At 41.1% G+C, this 18226-nt stretch overlaps 1 protein-coding gene across 6 annotated transcripts in view; it reads left to right on the forward strand.

Annotated features, from left to right (window-relative positions):
* Nucleotides 1-18226, forward strand: part of LEF1 (lymphoid enhancer binding factor 1) — a 120064-nt gene that overhangs the window by 53871 nt on the left and 47967 nt on the right. The window lies entirely within an intron of this gene.

The following is an 18226-nucleotide window of genomic DNA, read 5'->3' on the forward strand; positions in this document are numbered from 1 at the left end:
ATGCAAAGTGTTTTCCTTGCCCTTCAGTTGCTGCTCACGCTATTCCGTTTTCTCCCTAAATGTTAAATATCATCTCTTCAGCTCGTGGTGTTCGCTCACCAAAACCATCTCCACATTTCATATTACTTTGCACTGTCTATTCAAACTGCATATCTTTTCACTTCTCTACCTTTGCCGTTCTCCCCATTTTGACCTTTCTCCTTCGGCACAGGACCCTCAGGGTGGTAGTGGTGATGGAAGTCTTCTTTCTGCAATAACCACTTTCTGGAAGGGCTCAGTTGATAATACTTTTTGTCCTGCTGTATCAACAACAGGGATGATGATGATGATGATGATGATGATGATAGCAGCATTTGTATGGCTCTTTGTATACAAAATGCTCTAAACTCTATCATTGAGGCAAGCTTGGTTCTTCTCCCTGGCTTGTTTTTACAGGTTTCTTAAATCTGAAAATATTTTTTAGGTCAGTTTGCTTACCAAATGGGTAAAGGAGAGAGAATTTCTCTGAAGGACAATTTTTCTTTGTGTTTCTTGTTTTGCTTGGATGCTAAATACTCTGGGATATTTCAGAGTCTATAGTCCTTGAATGCTTGTGACTACCTAAGTATGCTAAATTTCTACAATGAAAAAAAATGAAATTTTGTAACTTTTAATGAAATAGGTAAAGTTTTGAGTAATTGAAACTTCCTAAAGTTTTCCTAATATATTTGCTTTTTATTTTATTTTTTAAAAGTTTTATTTATTTATTTATTTGACAGAGAGAGAGTACAAGCAGGGGGAGCAGCAGAGGGAGAGGGAGAAGCAGGTTGATATGGGGCTCGATCCCAGGACCCTGGGATCATGACCTGAGCCGACGCTTAACGACTGAGCCATCCAGATGCCCCCATATTTGCCTTTTGAAACAAAAAAAGAAATTCAGATTGCTTTAAACTTACTTGTTGCCTTTCTTTTATTCTTTGTCTTCACGTAGTGGTTTTTAATGAGTTTAGTGTCCAGAGCTAAATCTTTTATAGCTGAAAGTAGAATAAACCAACTTTCAACTTGAATCCGTCCTTTTATTCGAAATGATTATTGTAAGCAATGATGACAATGGCTGGCCAAATGGTAGAAATAGCTAGCTATGTATTTCTTCATCTTCCCTGCCTCCCCTTCTCTCTCAACACACATACCTGCCGTTTATTCATGGCCCCAACCTCCCAACATGGTTATTACTGTTTTGCATTTGCCCTTCTTTCCATTTTAAAGAGTGCCAGGGAAATCTTGTAGAGTTCTTCGAAGAGCAGATTTGTAGATGTCTTATGTTTTGATATTTTGATAGCACTAGGTGCAGGGTTGGGTTTAAGGTGCTTGTGATCTGTGGCAAAAACAGGATGTTTTAGGTGAGCATGACTGTACAGGCGGTAGGCTTGTGGCAGGGTGGATGCTCCCTGACTTTGGTCCCCGTTTCCCCCTCCACGCCCACAACAATTAAATTTTTGTGCATGTTAGTTTCAGAGACCTGTCAAGGGGCAGTCATTCAGCAGATGCTCCCTTCTCTCCTTTAACACAGCTCCACTGGTGCCCCGTTCCCTGATGCAAACCCAAATGGCTCTTTTCCCCTGCTCTTGGTCAACAACAGCAACACCGAGCCCTGTGGACCTCTTTTATCTGCCTCCTTTATGCCTTCACCAGAACCTCTCTGGCCCATGTACTTTCTCTCGATTTTCAAATGGAAAATTCTTGGTTACTGGATTTACTGGCTTAATGTATTTTTTTTAAAAGATTTTTATTTATTTGACAGTAAGAGAAAGAGAGCATAAGCAGGGAGAGTGGGAGAGGGAGAAGCAGGCCTCCCGCCGAGCAGGGAGCCCCATGCGCAGCTTGATCCCAAGACCCCAGGATCATGACCTGAGTTGAAGTCAGACGCTTAACTGACCGAGCCACCCAGGTGCCCCTGGCTTAATGTATTTATTCCTCTTTGGTCATGTATGACATTAAACAAAGAGCATGGTTTCCATTGGTACCATTAATTTCACACATGGTGTATTTTTCACTTCAATAATATCTCAACTTTGGATAGCATTCTCTGGTTACAGCATCAAGGCTATGGCCACAACCATGCTTCCACTTCTGGGCTCCTGCCTCTTCTAGTGTTGTTTCCACTCCCAAAAAGGCAGTTTCTGACCATGCTTTCTTGACATTGCCTAATGATGTACTTTATGGGTCGTTGGGGAACATCTTAGGGATGCATAAGGCTTTACCCTGTGGAGTGAGACCCTGGCTTGATTCTGAGAGGGCTATTTCTCTAAAAGGATTTAGGTTTAAAATGAGGAGCACATATTAATCATATTCATGCTAAGACATTTGTATGAGGTACAAATGACATTTGGTGACTGTAAAGCATCTATTGATTTATTTTTACATTTTTATGAGCCAGGAACTGATCCAAAAACTTAACTAATAGTAGCTCACTTAATCCTTAACCCTGTCAACAAGAACCTGTTACCATGATCCTTATTTTCAAATGAGGCACAGAAAGATAAGTAACTTGCTCAGAGTCATAGCATGGGTGGCAGAGTTGAGATTTGGACTTTGGCAATCTGCTCTAGACACTGTCCCTTTCACCACCATCCTATGGCTGTGAGCCTCCAGGTGGTGGGGTGGCCAACATAGTTCTGGGTACCATTTCAAGAGACACATTCTCTTTGCCTATGAAAAACCAAGATTGGAATACTCTATACAGAGGATTGGGGCACCTGGTGAAAAACTGACCCTCAGTCCAGGGAGCTCTTTCTAATGGAGTAGATATCTCAGGCTCTCATGTGACCACACCAAAACTATCATAGGCTCACAGAGTAGGTTCTAAAGATGAGAGTTTCTAGGGGCCCCTGGGTGGCTCAGTCGGTTAAGCTACTGCCTTCAGCTCAGGTCATGATCCCAGAGTCCTGGGATCGAGCCCTGCATCTGGCTCCCTGCTCAGCCAGAAGCCTGCTTCTCCCTCTCCCACTCCCCTTGCTCGTATTCCCTCTCTCGCTGTCTCTCTCTGTCAAATAAATAAATAAAATCTTTTAAAAAAAATAGTAAAGATGAGAGTTTCTCAAGTCCCAATAGCCATAGAGTGTATACCAGTCCCTGACACGTCAACATGGTCCAGGTTGGCTGGTGCCAATCCACCATTCCAGCACCACTGAGCCAGTGTTTCATGTCTGGCTCCATACAGCATAACTCTTTGCCTACTCTGACCACTTGCTGCTGACCTCTGAAGGGGGAGTTTAGGGCATGGCATGATTTCATGGATGAGAAGATATAGCATGAATAGTCCTCTTTATGCCGTCTGCCACTCCTGTATGCCAACAAGTTTCTTGCTCATCTTGTTTTCTTCTACTTCATCCTTTCTTAACGTGCCTTCTTCTAAAGAAGGTGATGTAGATAAATGACCGAGTCAGGGCTAATAATTTATAGGGTAGTTGCAAAAGGGAAGGAATCTCTTTTTGTAGCCTCCTTGTCTTTCCCTCCTCTCCTCCCCTCAGGCAGGAGTTTGGGCGCTCTGCAGCATGGCCTGGTTGATGTAAGGTGACTTAGCCAACAGTGCAGTTCGCTTGCTGGGGCCCCAAGCATGCTCAGCGGGTGGTGCTTTTGGAAATTAGTTATAGGCCAGTGTACTGGGAACTGTGATGAAGATACATTTCTTGTGAAGTCATTAAAGCTTTCGATACATTGAGGGGAAAAAAACAGTGGGAATGGAAGGAAGGTAGAGAGACAAGTCTGCATGGGTGCATCTCACGGGTGAACATTCTTCATTTACCTTCATAGGGGTTCTATTCAGATTACCATCATGAAGAATCTTTTCTTCCTTTTGTGACTTACCTGTTCCTTTTTTTTTTTTTTAAGATTTTATTTATTTGAGAGAGAGAGAGAACAAGTGGGCAGAGGGGCAGAGAGAGAGGGAGAAGCAGACTCCCCGCTGCTAAGCAGGGAGCCCAACGCAGGGCTCGATCCCAGGACCCTGGAATCATGAATTGAGCTGAAGGCAGACGCTTAACCAACTGAGCCAGCCAGGTACCCCACCACTCACGTGTTCTATGGTGTATTATGAGGAAATGTTGGGATGAGGAGAAGGTGAGGCATTAACAAGCCCTATATTCTGCTTAGGAGAAACTTGGAGGAAATTATTTGCCTGAATGTGTCCAATTGTTAGGAAACTTGGCATATAAAAAGATAACCCATCTTTCTCTCAATTTAAGAAATGCTCAATCCAGACAGATTTCAGAGACCATATGGTTAGAGGACCCATCCAAGGTTTGAAACAATGTGAAAGATGGCCATGTACTTACTGAGCAACTACTAGGACCATGAATTCTATATATTTTTCCCTAAGCCTTACCGTAACACTGTAGGGTGGATATTAACATTTCTATTTTATAGTAGAAGAAACAGAAAGGTTAAACAAGTAGACAAGAATTATGAAGGGTGCAGAGTCAAGATTCGAATCCAGAGCTCTCAGTCTTACACTGTACCAGGAGGCCTGCATGGAGAGCCTATGCTAGAGGAGGGGCATAGATTAGCCGGGATGATTTCCTGAGAGAAGTGGAAAGGGGAGCATTCTTAGGAGGGTGAAGACATAAAGGATATTGATGTGTCTGTCTCTTTGTGGGAAAATAACCTCCTGTGTTGTTTAGTTATAAAATGTCGGTAGCACAAGTGTCAATCTCAAAGACAATTAGAATCATCCTATTAGCAACCTTCTAGGCAACAGTCAAATCCTTGTATCACCAGGGACAGATTGAAGCTATTAAACTGTAGAGATAGCAAATGCCTACACTGTATGACGTTTGGAAGAAATTCTGACTTCAGAGAAATTAGTATAAAATAATGAAATATGTTAATTTTAGAAAGTGAAAACAGGCCCCATAAGGAAATGATTATAATACTTAGTGACCCCTGTTGCTATACTTAAAATAGCAGACAGAAAAATTTAACAAGTATTGTTTGGAGGTTGTTAATTTTCTACCTGGAAAACTGTTTAGCCAACATTGCCATCTGCCTTTCTTCCCCATCTCCCCTCCCCGTTGGAGGCTACTTTCCCTTGCTGAATATAAACAATTGAAGGGAAAAGCAGTTCTAAGACAAATCCTCATTACTTTCCCTTTCACACCCCTCCCCCACTAGACTTTAAAAGTGATAATTGCTTGAAATACTGAGAGAAAGTAATTTGTATTGTTAAAGCTCCGGTGAACTTCAAACAAATCTGTGTTCTATAATGGTGACTTCTTTTTAATTATGGGGCTGGGCAGATGGATATTTCTGTGGACCTGCTGCACCTGACCACCCCCACCCCCCCCCACCATCCCAAGAGCTTGGGATTTGATGAGGGAAACTAACTTGTCTGGATTTTTAAAAATCTGTGTGCATACAATTTTTATGCTTGTCATTGCTTTAATCTGGATAGGAAAAAACCAAGTCCAGTAAAACATCAGGAAAGTCTTCGTATTCAGGACCCTAAATGTTTGGGCTCTGTTTTCTAGACTAAGATTTACATTAGACAAGAGTAGTAATACCTAATGTGTATCGGCCATCATTCTAAGCATGTCACATACATTTGTTTTTAACACTCACATAGTACTTACAATGTGCCAAGCACTCTTCTAAGTGGTTTGCAGATATAACACCTGTACTCCTCACATAGTCCTTCAAGGGTGCTCCTGTTCTTCCCCATTTTCAAAAGAGGAATCTGGGGCACATGGAGGTGGAGTGAACTTGCCAAAATCATCCAGCTGGTAAGTGGTGGGAGTAACATTCAAACCCAGGCAAGCTAGGCAGTCTGGCTCCAGAGTTCATGCCTAATCATCTAACACTCCTGGAAGACAACTTGTGCCCTCTTCAGTTTTGGAGATGGGTCTAGATGGCAGCCTCCGGCAAGTTGACAGCATTTAGTTTTCATCTGTTAATCATTGCAACAATTTGAGGAAGTGCTCAGGCTAAATAAAACACTAAGGAGGAATAGTGGATGGCCTTACAGGAAATGATTTTTCTTTCCTCTAATTTAATTAGTTCTTCCACACAGGTGCTCACTCAACTATGCCAAAAGATTGCATGTCCATGGCAGATAAGTAGCTTCTAGAAGATTTAACAAATTTCCCTTTGTGTGCCAAGCTCCTTTGTTATCAGAACATCCCTAGGTAGAAATATAAGTTTATAGTTATTACAGATCAAAGTTTGTCTCCTAAACTGGGGACAGGAGGGACCTATTGAATTCGATGCTTGGTCTGGATCCAATCCTCTATTCCTGGTTGCAGATAGAGAATGAAAGACACCCATAAGTCAGCTCTAATTATTAGTAAGATCTTTACTCCAGATCCTTTTAATGTAATTAAGAGGGCTAATAGGGGCATGAGTGCCGCTCAACAGGAAGGGCTTGTTTACTTGTTTTCTGTTTATTTTTAAACCTAATATTCAACTGTTAATCCTAACCTCATGCAAGTGTACCTTATAAATATGGAAATTGAGAAGGTAGTGATTTGTATGGGTTTCATGGGTGATCCTGTTAACCTCCTGGAAATGATCTGGTAGGATGAAGTGGGACACCTTTCCAGCACTTGACCTAAGTTTCTCCTGACCATGTGGCTGCTTGTATTTTGCTGGAAGTGTCCCCAGTTCCAAGGCCATTGGGTATCTCCCATGTTTTAATATGATTGTACACATTCAGAAGGAAAATACCAATTTTTATGCTTGTCATTGCTTTAATTTGGATAGGAAAAAACCAAGTCCAGTAAAACATCTGTGCTGCATCTCTTAACCAGGTCAGGTTGCAAGGAGAAAGGGCATACTATGAGTGAGTCAAATCTAGAAGAAGCCGAAAGTAAGAAAGAGGTGCTATGGCAAACTGATCACAGATAAGATGATGATAAACTGAGACCTTTTAATTACCAGTACAATGTTATGGCTTGTTACAAAACTGTCATCTCTTGCAAAGCACCTGAAGGTTGATGTGGAAAATCTGAGCCATTTGGAGAGGAAACCTCAAAAGTTGAAGCACACTGTTATAAAGCCACATATCAAGGTTGAGGTCCTTTGCAGCTGTACACTTTCCAGAATGATTGAAGATATGGTTGCGTCTCGCTGATAACGTCCGTCTGTCTCTTGAATTCAACTGAAGAAGAGTTTCACTTCATGGCTTTCTCTGTCTTAACCCACCTCTGCCCAGAGGACCTGCCCCTTTCTAGCCAGCTTTGTGTTGTGGGTGTCTGACTGTGGGTCATCAGAGTGGTGTTTTCTAAGGATATCCTGGCTTCTGTTGTAGGACCTTCACGTGGTAATTGTCCCAATGAGATATGTGCCTGTACTAGGTTTTCTGTGTCTTGTTCTTTTCTCAATAATGGGAGAAATGACACTGAGGTAGCAGAGTGGGCTCGGGGAAGGAATGTTGCACTCCATGGTGGAAGGCATGATGCCCAGATGTTCTGCTTCAGTGGACCTAATAAAAGGTTATCACTGTGTGTGTGTGTGTGTGTGTGAGATAATCATTTACTTGATAGAAACATAGGGGGAAATTGTGTAAAAAATCTAAAAATTTATCTGTGAGGCTGACTTCAGTGGCTACCTGAAATAAAATTCATAGTATACAATTTCCTTTATACTAGGAAGCTCAAGTAGCACTAAAATTTCCCTTTTTTATAGAATAAAATTTTTCTTTGATTATAAGGCTAATGCATAATATTCTTGGTAAAAATTTTGGAATATACGGAAAAGCACAAGAGACAAAAATCACCTCCAGTCTCACAAGTTAACATTGTTAACATTTCAGTGCATATATTTACATTCTTTTCTATTTGTAGACATTATATGAAATTTCATTTTTCCCAGAACTGAGACTGCTACACCTGTGTGATCTTTTCAAAAAATGCTTTTCCTTTTCTGTGCCTGTAAATGCCATTGTGTTTACCTGCAGAGGTCACTGACCGCAATCCTTCTTCCAGGCATGAGTCTGTACATTCATGTAGAATAAAAATGGTGAAGGGCAGAGAGAGGAGGCTGTTTAAAGACCCAGTCAGCCTGTCCCACCAGTACCAATAGGCCTTTTATCTTAAGAGGCAGGAGAATTGTGGGGTTAGGTTTTTTTTCCCCATGTTTTCCAGTAGGACTCAAGTTACCAACCCACTGGTGAGCTCTGGGTGACACACTGTCTCTGGTGGCCTGCTGTCTGATTTCTACTTGTCCCTTTGCCATTACCCATTTCTCAGCCAGTCTACTTCCTCACCTATGTGTGTTTCCTCTCAGCATTCACAAAAATCGAAAGAGAATAGAAATGTGTATAAACTGACTTTCGTCGTTGGTTGTTTTTTGATGATCATGTGATGTCACTTTTTCTGATATACTTTTTTACCAATATGACTGGGCTTTGGAAAAATAATTTCTCTATATGCAACTGATCTTTAAAACTTACCATGATAAACATGACCTCACTGATATGAGGAATTCTTAATCTCAGGAAACAAACTGAGTGTTACTGGAGTGGTTGGGGGTGGGAGGGATGGGGTGGCTGGGTGATAGACATTGGGGAGGGTATGTGCTACGGTGAGCGCTGTGAATTGTGCAAGACTGTTGAATCACAGATCTGTACTTCTGAAACAAATAACGCAACATATTTTAAGAAAAAAGAAAAAGAAGAAGATAACAGGAGAGGAAGAAAAGGGGAGTATGTCAGAGGGGGAGACGAACCATGAGAGATGATGGACTCTGAAAAACAAACTGAGGGTTCTAGAGGGGAGGGGGTAGGGAGATGGGTTAGCCTGGTGATGGGTATTGAGGAGGGCACGTTCTGCATGGAGCACTGGGTGTTATGAACAAACAATGAATCATGGAACACTGCACCAAAAACTAATGATGTAATATATGGTGATTAACATAACAATAAAAAAATTTAAAAAAAAACTTACCATGATAAGAGGTAGTGTTATGGAGTCTGTAGGATGGCTGGGGATCAGAAGAAGTCAGGCCTTGGAATCGGCATGGACTCTGCCACTTTCTAGCCCAGTAACCTCATGCAGGTCATTGTCAATTGTGTTGCATGAAACAACAACAACAAAAATAACCCTGGTCAGTACATGAATGTGTGCCATTATTACCGTGGTGGTTTGTTTTCAGTGAACGCGGGAAACCTGGCCTGTTATCATTCCTCATCCGCCTCCCTTTCCTACTCTGGTCCACAAAGGTGGCCTCATGTTCTCTGAGTCTTCTGTAGTTTGGAAGTCTTTAAGTGTTTTTCTCCTGGCCCTTCCCTTCACCACCACACCCAGTCTGTCACCCCCATCAGCTCATTGTCCTCTGCCGCCTCTGTGGCACTCACATTTGTGACCATTCCCTCTGTCACTGCCATCCCCCCATCCTAATACCTGCTGCTGGACTTGGTCCTCTCCCATCTGGTGTAGTTTTGCTTTGAACATTCCATGTTCTAGTTACTTGCATGTGTGCCTTACCTCCTTGAGTCAGATACTAAGTTCCTTGAGAACAGTGATGAGGTTTTACGTATCTTTGTCCCCATTGCCATGCTTCCTTGCCTGCACCAGCAAGGGAGGTGCTCACCTGCAAATTTAATGAAGAGAACTGAATTGATTGGATTATTTGATGTCCCTGAGCCAGATTTGGGCTCACTTTTGAGCACTTTTGGTAAATCTGGTAGTAGCACTGTATCCTGGGGGGAGCATTGGATCCCAGAGTGGGAAGACCTGGAGTCTGGCTGCAAATGACCAGCTACCTAACTTCTCTGGAAGTTGCTTCCCTCATCCGACCCTGAGGGTCGTCAGACTCATGGGCCCTCAGGCTCCTTCCAGCTCTCAAATTCCACTTTAATAAACTGCTTTGCACTCGATCACTTTGAAGTGGCAATCTTCCCCCTCTTGTATGAGATAAAATGAATATTTCATCTCAAGCCCGGAAGTCATTTTGCATATATCCTATGATGGGAGGCTAATGAAACCCTGATAGAGACTTTGCAAGAGATGGGATCGTTTTCACTGCTCTATCATAAGAATTTGGCCAGACTTTCTATAGAGAAATGAAATAGGAGGCTTAAAAATCTCATTCATAACAGTAAAAATCATCTTTTAAAACATTATTGAAGTTAGTTTTGAAACCTGTTGGGAAAATGGAGATATTTGGAGTAAAAACAATGTTTAAAATTCTGAGAGTGGCCTTTAAGCTTTTTATTCCAACCCTTGTAGTTCTCTTAAGGAGTAGATATCACATTGAAGTAGGTTCTTCACGTACTTCTGAGTTTTAAAAATTGTTGCATTTTTAAATGTAGGAAAAAATATAAAGCACAGTAGCACTCCACGTTAAAAAGGTATAGTTTTCAGGTTATTGGTGACTAAAACCCTGGCTTGGTAAGTGGGCCAGCAGAATGCCCTTGAGCCTTTCTGTGCATGCCTTGCTTCAGAGTCTGCTAGGCATGTTCCTTCAGCTCCCACGGCACCTGCCCATCCGTCCACTTGGCAGCCAAGAGCAAGCTGACAGACAGGGCCAGTTCCCAGAAGGTTTGCACATACCCTAATCATTCTCCTGCAGGTTGGAGAATACCTGAAGAGGCACATCTCCTGTTCACAACTGTCTGTTCTCTGGCAGTGCCCACAGAGAGTCAGACCGATGCTTTTTGTGGAACAACCCTGGAGAGCACTCCTGGAAGGACGGAGAGGGGCTAATAACGGCCTTGGTGCCGTCCCTGTGATAGGCCAGCAGCTGTGTCTGTGTGGCAAGGCGGGGGGCTAGCTGCTAGCTAGGTCTTAATGTGATGATGTGGGTGTCGTCCTGCTAGTTAGGTCTTAATGTGATGATGTGGGTGTCGTCCTGCTAGCTAGGTCTTAATGTGATGATGTGGGTGTCATCCGTGTCCCTAAATACACACGGTATGTCATGCTTTTGCCGTGAGCTGTGCTTTGGTTGTCTATAATCCCAAGTTTGGCCTTCTGAGATTCCCCTGCCATGGCTGCAGGTAAAATTACTAGGTTCAAAGATACAAAAGACATACACAGTAGAATTTCACTTCAATTTGTCTTACATATGTAGTAAAATTAGCTCCCATTCAGTGCAAATCAGTTTTTGTGCCTTTAGTTTGTTTTTAAAAATTAAGGCATAATTCAGATAACACAAAATTCAGCATTTAAATTGTACAGTTCAGTGCTTTTTAGTATATTCACTAAGTTGTGAAACTATCACTCCTAATTCCAGAACTTTTCTATCACTCCCAAAAGAAACCCTTTACCTATTAGCAGTTAGTCCCAAATTTCACTCTCCCATCAGGTTCTTACAACCACTCATCTACTTTCTGTCTTTATGGATTTGCCTATTCTGGACATTTCATATAGATGGAATCCTACAATATGTGACCTTGTTTGTCTGGTTTATTTTAATTAGCATAACTTTTAAGGTTCATCCATGTTGTAGCACGTATCAGAAGTTCATTCCTTTTTGTGGCTGCATAGTGTTCCATTGTAGGGATATACCACAGTTTATTTATCCATTCATCAGTTGATAGGCATTTGGGTTGTTTTCAGTTTGGGGTTATTATGAATAATGCTGCTGTGAATATTTGTGTGCAAGTATTTATGAGAACACATGCTTTCAGTTCTCTTGGGTGTAATACTCGGGAGTAGAATTGCTAGGTCATATGATAATTCTCTGTTTAACTTTTTGAGGAGCTGAAAAGCTATTTTCCTATTTCTTTTAAATATTTTTAAAGCCCTAAGTTTTACCTAGTTAAAAATTTTAAAGAGAAGTAGCAGTTAAAACATAGAGAAAATGCAACTGAGTTAATAAGCTGAGGAGGAAAATTCCAGGTAAACAAAAGAAAATGTGTTATTTACAAGGATTTATGTTATCTGCACATTTAGACATTAAAATGGGCTTAAATAGGGTTGGAAAAAAATGGAAATGACTGTTATTGACATAAACTGGAAAATTAAAGGGAAAGTAAAAAGCACATAGATTTCTCGAAATGATGATTCTTTGTCCTATGGATAGGAATTCTCTAAATAGAATGATAGCTTTACATTCCTCTTGACATTCCATTCATCACCTTTGCTTGGGAATCAGGCTCATTGAATAATTTATTGATTATACTATTCGTTAGCGTGTTAAGATGATTTCAAAAACATGAACGCAGATGATAGCATTTTAAGGGGAAGGGAATTTTCTGCAGTGGTTTCTTGTTTGGCTGTGCATTTCTAGTTGTCAAACTAGAAATTCTCATTCCTGCCTCTGAGACCCTGTTGGCTGCTCCAGGTCAATTTTCAGACCAACCTGAAAGGGGCTGTCGGCCACTGGATAGTGAGAAAATGGGCCACATCACGGTTTGGTAAAAGGAAGCAGGACTGAGCCCAGCCTTTACTATTTCCTGTGTGATGTTGGACTTTCCAGAGCTTTCGTGTCCTCACCTGAAACCTGGGGATGTTGACGATACTTTCCTTACAGGGGGTGATGAGGTCCAAATGGGATAAGGAACATGAAAACACTTTGTAAACTAATGTAAGTTTGGTTGTTTTATTATAGTTCAACTCTGGCTTTTCCCAAGACGTCAGCTTTCCTTGGAGTGGCTTATTCATAGCTGGACCAAACTGCCAAAGCCGTGTCCTCTTTGGAATAAGGGACTCCGAGGAGACCTGGAAGTGAGACTCCTGAAATAAAGTTGACTCTTCTTCCACATTTGCTGTTATGTAGGACCATAGCTCTGTAATCATACAATTCATAGAGCCAGTGACACCTGGGTGGCTCAGTCGGTTAAGCGTCTGCCTTCGGCTCAGGTCATGATCCCAGGGTCCTGGGATTGAGCCCTGCATCGGGCTCCCTGCTCAGCGAGAAACCTGCTTCTCCCTCTCCCACTCTCTTTGTGATCTCGCTCTCTTTCTCACAAATAAATCTTTAAAAGAATTTGTAGAGCCTACGAGTACTAAGGGTTAGCTCACTTTGTTGATGGAGACGTTGGGCAGACCTTCTTGTCCATACGCAATTAACTCTAGGTGACTGCTGTCTCCCCGCCCTTCTGGCGGGGGAGTACCCCCTCGCTGATCACAGACTTGTCCAGTTGGGTTTGTCTGTGAAGGTTAATTTAGTGTTGGAGATTCAAGGTAGATTTGGGGTGCCAGAATACCCAGCAGATCCAGGCTTTGCTGCAGAAAGGGAGAGCCCTTAATGGAATTTTGGCAGGATGACCCATCATCTCATCTGGGGGTTCTGTCCTGAGATCATGATTAGCACAACCTTACAGGTCCTTGCACTGGGAGAAAGGTTTAATGACAACCAAAATGCTCCTCTTTCTGTTGTATCTCTGTTCTGTAAGCTTTATTGGTGTTCCTTGACAATACCAGTACACACGGCCATTGAGCCTGTGCCCCATCAGCAGTGTGGCAGTCTTCCATCTTTAAACAATTTTTAAATGTTCCGGTAAATAAGTCATCTCTAATTGTACACAGTTCTTTTTTTGTTCCGTTTTGTTTTTTTGCCTTCCTTTCTTTTTCCGTAGCTGCTACTAGAAAAAAATCATTAAGTACAGGATATTACACTATTGGAATTCAAAGCTTTAGAACCTTTGGGATCACAGGGTCATCCTTGCTGGAAAGGGCATTGAATATATTCAGGCCCACATGTTGATCATTTGTTGATGGCAGGAATCCAACCCTCAAGGTCACATTCAAGTTGTTATACCCGAGGTTCTAGCCTACCCACTCCTCTCCCTTGCATTTACCTTTCTCCCTACCTCCTGTGTTTGTGGATCATCCATGGTGCTTCTTGGCTCCCCAGTATATGTATTTCCATTTTCTGTATTGTCTTACCCAGCCAATCATTCCTTCATCTATCTTCACTCAAACATCATTAAAATATTGGTATTCAGATGGAGCAGGCCATACATATTAAAGAAGTGAATTAAAATACCCTCCATGGGGCGCCTGGGTGGCTCAGTTGGTTAAGCATCTGCCTTGGCTCAGGTTATGATCCCAGGCTCCTGGGATTGAGCCCCGCATCGGGCTCCCTGCTCAGCAGGGAGCCTGCTTCTCTCTCTCTCTCTCTCTCTCTCTCTCTCTCTCTCTCTCTCTTATCCTTTGCCCCTCCCCACTGCTTGTCCTCTCTCTCAAATAAATAAAATCTTAAAAAAAAAAAATCCTCCATGCATTTAGATGGACCGTATTGCAACATATTTGCATCATAGAAAAAATATTCTTAGGGGAAGACATTATCCTAGGAGGGCTACAAGTAGAGGCTACAAATCAGTAGTGAAACAGTGATTGAGAGGATGCTTTGAGGCCATTACTATTTCAGCAAATTTGAAAGTTAGCTTTATTTGGTTTTCACCAAACTCATACATGTTGATTCAGGTAATAACTTTCTCAATGTAGGAAATGAGCGTAATGACTTTGTTTTTCCAAAGTGGAATTGATACATTGTTTACATGGTGTTTTACTATTTGCAAAGTGTTTTTCTATGCATGATCTCATCTGATCCTACACAAACTTAGCCAGGGAAAATATTAGCCTCATTTAATAAGGAATCTGAAACACAGAAGGGATAAGTCATTTGCCTAAGTTCACACAGCAAATAGCAGGTAGGACCAAGAATAGTAAGTATCTAGGTCTTTTGACTTCAAATTCAATATGCTATTATTTTTGCCTGAGAACTGGCCCCTACTGACAACCTTGGTATCAAAACCTGGGCAAAAGCATTGTTAAAGCAAAAAGTTGAGTGTCTTAAAAGATGTTCTTTAATTAGCCCTTAAATTATTTTTGCTTCTTTATAATTCTCCCTAAAATTCATAATTATTTTCAGATATCCCTGCAAGAATTTATGTTACATATCGTGAATGTATGTGCTGCAAGGACGACAGCCTCTCATCTCCTTTTTTAATATTTAGTCCCATGCTTGATTCTGTGCGGATAGCCTGGATAATTGCACTCTGATGTACCACCCTCATGTCGAAAGCTGCATTCTTTGATGCATATATGGCATAGTTTCAATTATTTCCTTTTCTGCATAAGATTCATTTGTTACACAGAACTATAAAAAATAATTATATTAAGCATTTTTGCACTTTTTTGAATACATTAATTATTTCCTTGAGAAGAGGGAGGAAAATGCCCGTGAATTTTCTGCAAGTTTCTTTTCATTTCTGTGCAGTGGAGCTCCTTCGATCTAGTGACTCAGACCTTGTGTTGTTGAGGCCCAGTCATAAGGAACCAAGCGGAGTAATTAATGACCACATGTTGGCCACATGTTCCCCCAGTGTTAGCAGGACCTGGGAGCATGGATCAGGTCATCCTAGATCATGTCAAATGATGATCTTTGAAATTTCTTATTCTGGCATGGTTTCAGGCAAAGATCAAAATTATGTTCCTGTTGCTTGTCAAAGAGGAATAAAGGAAGAAAAGTTCGTTTTACTTAGTAAATTAGGAAGGGTTTCAGTGTTTGCTAGTAGTGTGCTGTTACATGTTTAACAACCAGCTTCAGGGGAAGTGACACCGACTTTTCACATTTGCCAATTTCCATGGTGTAAATAATCCCACCATGGCCAACCTCTAGCCACCAACATATTAACAGGCTCTCAAAATTCCTGAAAATGTAGCAATTTGCTCTAGAGAGCTAGTACAAGCCAGCTCCAACATACTTACTGTAAATTAAAGGCAACCTAGGTTGCTCTTAGGAAGGATTTACAGATGGGGATTTCAGTATTTGCCTTGAGTTCATCACCATGTCCCCCCACCTGCTGCAAAAAGAGAAAAAAAAATTCAAGGAGGAAATTTCCTTTCACAATAAATGGTACAAAATAGAGTTTATCTTTGATTTTATGTTTGCAGAAGTATCCTTTTTCACCAGCAGAGAATAGCTATTACCATCTTTGCTGCTGTGATTTCCCTGTTGTCATAGAACACTTCTCTTTCATAATATATAAGTAGAATTAAGAGTCTTTTAAAAGGTCTTTACATTTTGCTTCTTCTCTTTTATACCATTGAAGCAAATGTTTTCAAGGAAAGTTTTCTATTCTAGTTTGACTTACTTGGGGGCTTTAAGATGAATCAGAATGTGCAAAGTTACATAAAACCTAATTTGTGTAATCTCCTGTATTTGTCATTTAAGTTTTCTGCCTCCATTCTGCCTCAACTCATTTCAGGATTTTGTTTTTAAATCCAAAACAAAAGGTTCTTTTTCCTTGACTCATACAAGTATATCCTACAAATAGTGATGTCTACGGCGTCATTTTCACTCAAGATAAGCTGTGGGGTTTTTTTTCAGGCAGTATATTCTGACGTGAGATGGAAAAGATGGGTACCCATCAAGGAATGAGTTGATCATTAACTTGTAATGAATCTGTAAATGTGTATTAGGTGTTTTTAAAAGTAATCTGAGCTGACTGACAAGCTGAAGAAGTTATATATAACTGCTGTGCAGTAAAACCATTTATTCAGAAGGCTCACTCTAACCTATGAAAGATAGATATCATCTAGTTATTTATTATGTGCCATTATATGAAATGTTAGGGTTTTGTGCTACTTACCATGTAAATACTTGGTTTTAAACTTCACTTGGCCCTGAGTATGGGGTATCGAGGTCGAATGTTTACCAGTGCCTCCACTAAACTTCTCGGATTTCCAGTTCCCTTATCTCTAAGTTTCTTTTTCCAAAAGGAACTTTTCTCTGTCAGCATGCCTACTTTTTTGTTGTTGTTCAAGTCAAATTGGAGTATAGTAGGGAAGGGGCAATCTTAGGTAAAGCAGACCTACCTGACAGAAATATAATGTGAGTCACAAATGCAAGTGATATGTATTATTTTAAATTTTCTAGTAGCCATATGAAAAAAGTAAGGAGAAAGAGGTAAAATTAATTTTAGTAATGACTTTATTTAATGTAATATAGCTAAAATGTTATTTCAACCTATAGTCAGTATTAAAAAAGAGATACTTACTAAGATTTTTTACATTCTTTCTTTCACATTGTTTGAAATTCAGTGTGTATTTCACATGTACAGCCCTTACGGCCACATTTCAAGGCCTCAAAAGCTAGTAACTAATGGCTACTATATTGGACAGCACAGCTCTATAGAATAGCTTTAGTGCTTATATTACAGAGCAAATACCACATTTATACATTCATAGAAAATGACTTGAATTTCCTAATAAACTTCAGTTAGAGTTTTAGTGTTAGTAGCTGAATGCAAAATTATTTATTTATTGTATTTTTCTTTTCATCTCTGAAAGACTCTTAAGTAAAATCTGTAGAAAAATGAGGATCCCCACAGACATAAATGTTACTCTCACTTTTTAAAACATTGTTTTTGTTTTTGCTTTTGTTTATTTTGGGGGGGGGCAGGGGTTGGGGTGGGGGGAGGGAGGGAGAGAATCCCAAGCAGGCTCCATACCCAGTGCAGAGACCCCTGCAGGGCTCAATCCTATGACCCTGAGATCATGACCTGAGTCGAAACCAAGAGTTGGACGCTCAACTGACTGAGCCACCCAGGAGCCCCTAAAACACCCAGTTTTAAGCGGAGAATCTTTCTACGCTTATGGCATTTATTAAAATCAGAGATAGCTTGCTGGGACAAAATTGGCACAGAAGCCTTCTTATTACTGTTTTGTAAATGCTTCACACCTGATCTTAAAACAAATCAGTTTTATTTAAAATAAGGCAGATTCTTTGCATAGTTACTTAAGTGTGAAAGGTGCCCTTTCCAGTGTGAAATTATTAGGTTTAAGTCTGTTGCCTTTGCCCCTGTAGATTGTGCACCATGCATTTGCAGTCTGAACATATAAACAGCTCATCCACACTCCCCCTCTTGGTAGCTGTGGGTCTTCCCTGATCTTGACCCCTTGCAGGCTCCAGTCACCCCTCACCCCAAGGGGAGAGCTACATTCATCCAGTTTCTTGGGCCACAGACATTCTTCCTGTCCCATTGAACATCCTGAGTGCCACGGGGAGATCTCCCAGCCCTCTGAAACTGCGTAATAGGTGCTGCTGTGGTGGCCGTGGGAAGACTTGCCTTCCCTTCAAGTATGCCATCCCTGGGCAGTGGGTTGAGAGAGCCTTTTTGACCAACATGTGCCCAGACCAGCACCAGAAAACTTGATTGAATCTTTTTAGGAATAATGGCCGGTAAGGTTCAGAGGAGAATGTCTGGGAATTCATTCAGTCCAAAGCAGTGCATCCCTCTCCTGTTCTGGAGCTCCTGGAGAGACTGCATTCTGTCCTTTTCTCTTGCCCATTGTCATCACAC

Source organism: Eumetopias jubatus, unplaced genomic scaffold (assembly GCF_037043125.1).
Source record: "Eumetopias jubatus isolate StellerSeaLion01/CBP00866 unplaced genomic scaffold, mEumJub1_p1.0 scaffold_2, whole genome shotgun sequence".
Classification (NCBI taxonomy): Eukaryota; Metazoa; Chordata; class Mammalia; order Carnivora; family Otariidae; genus Eumetopias; species Eumetopias jubatus.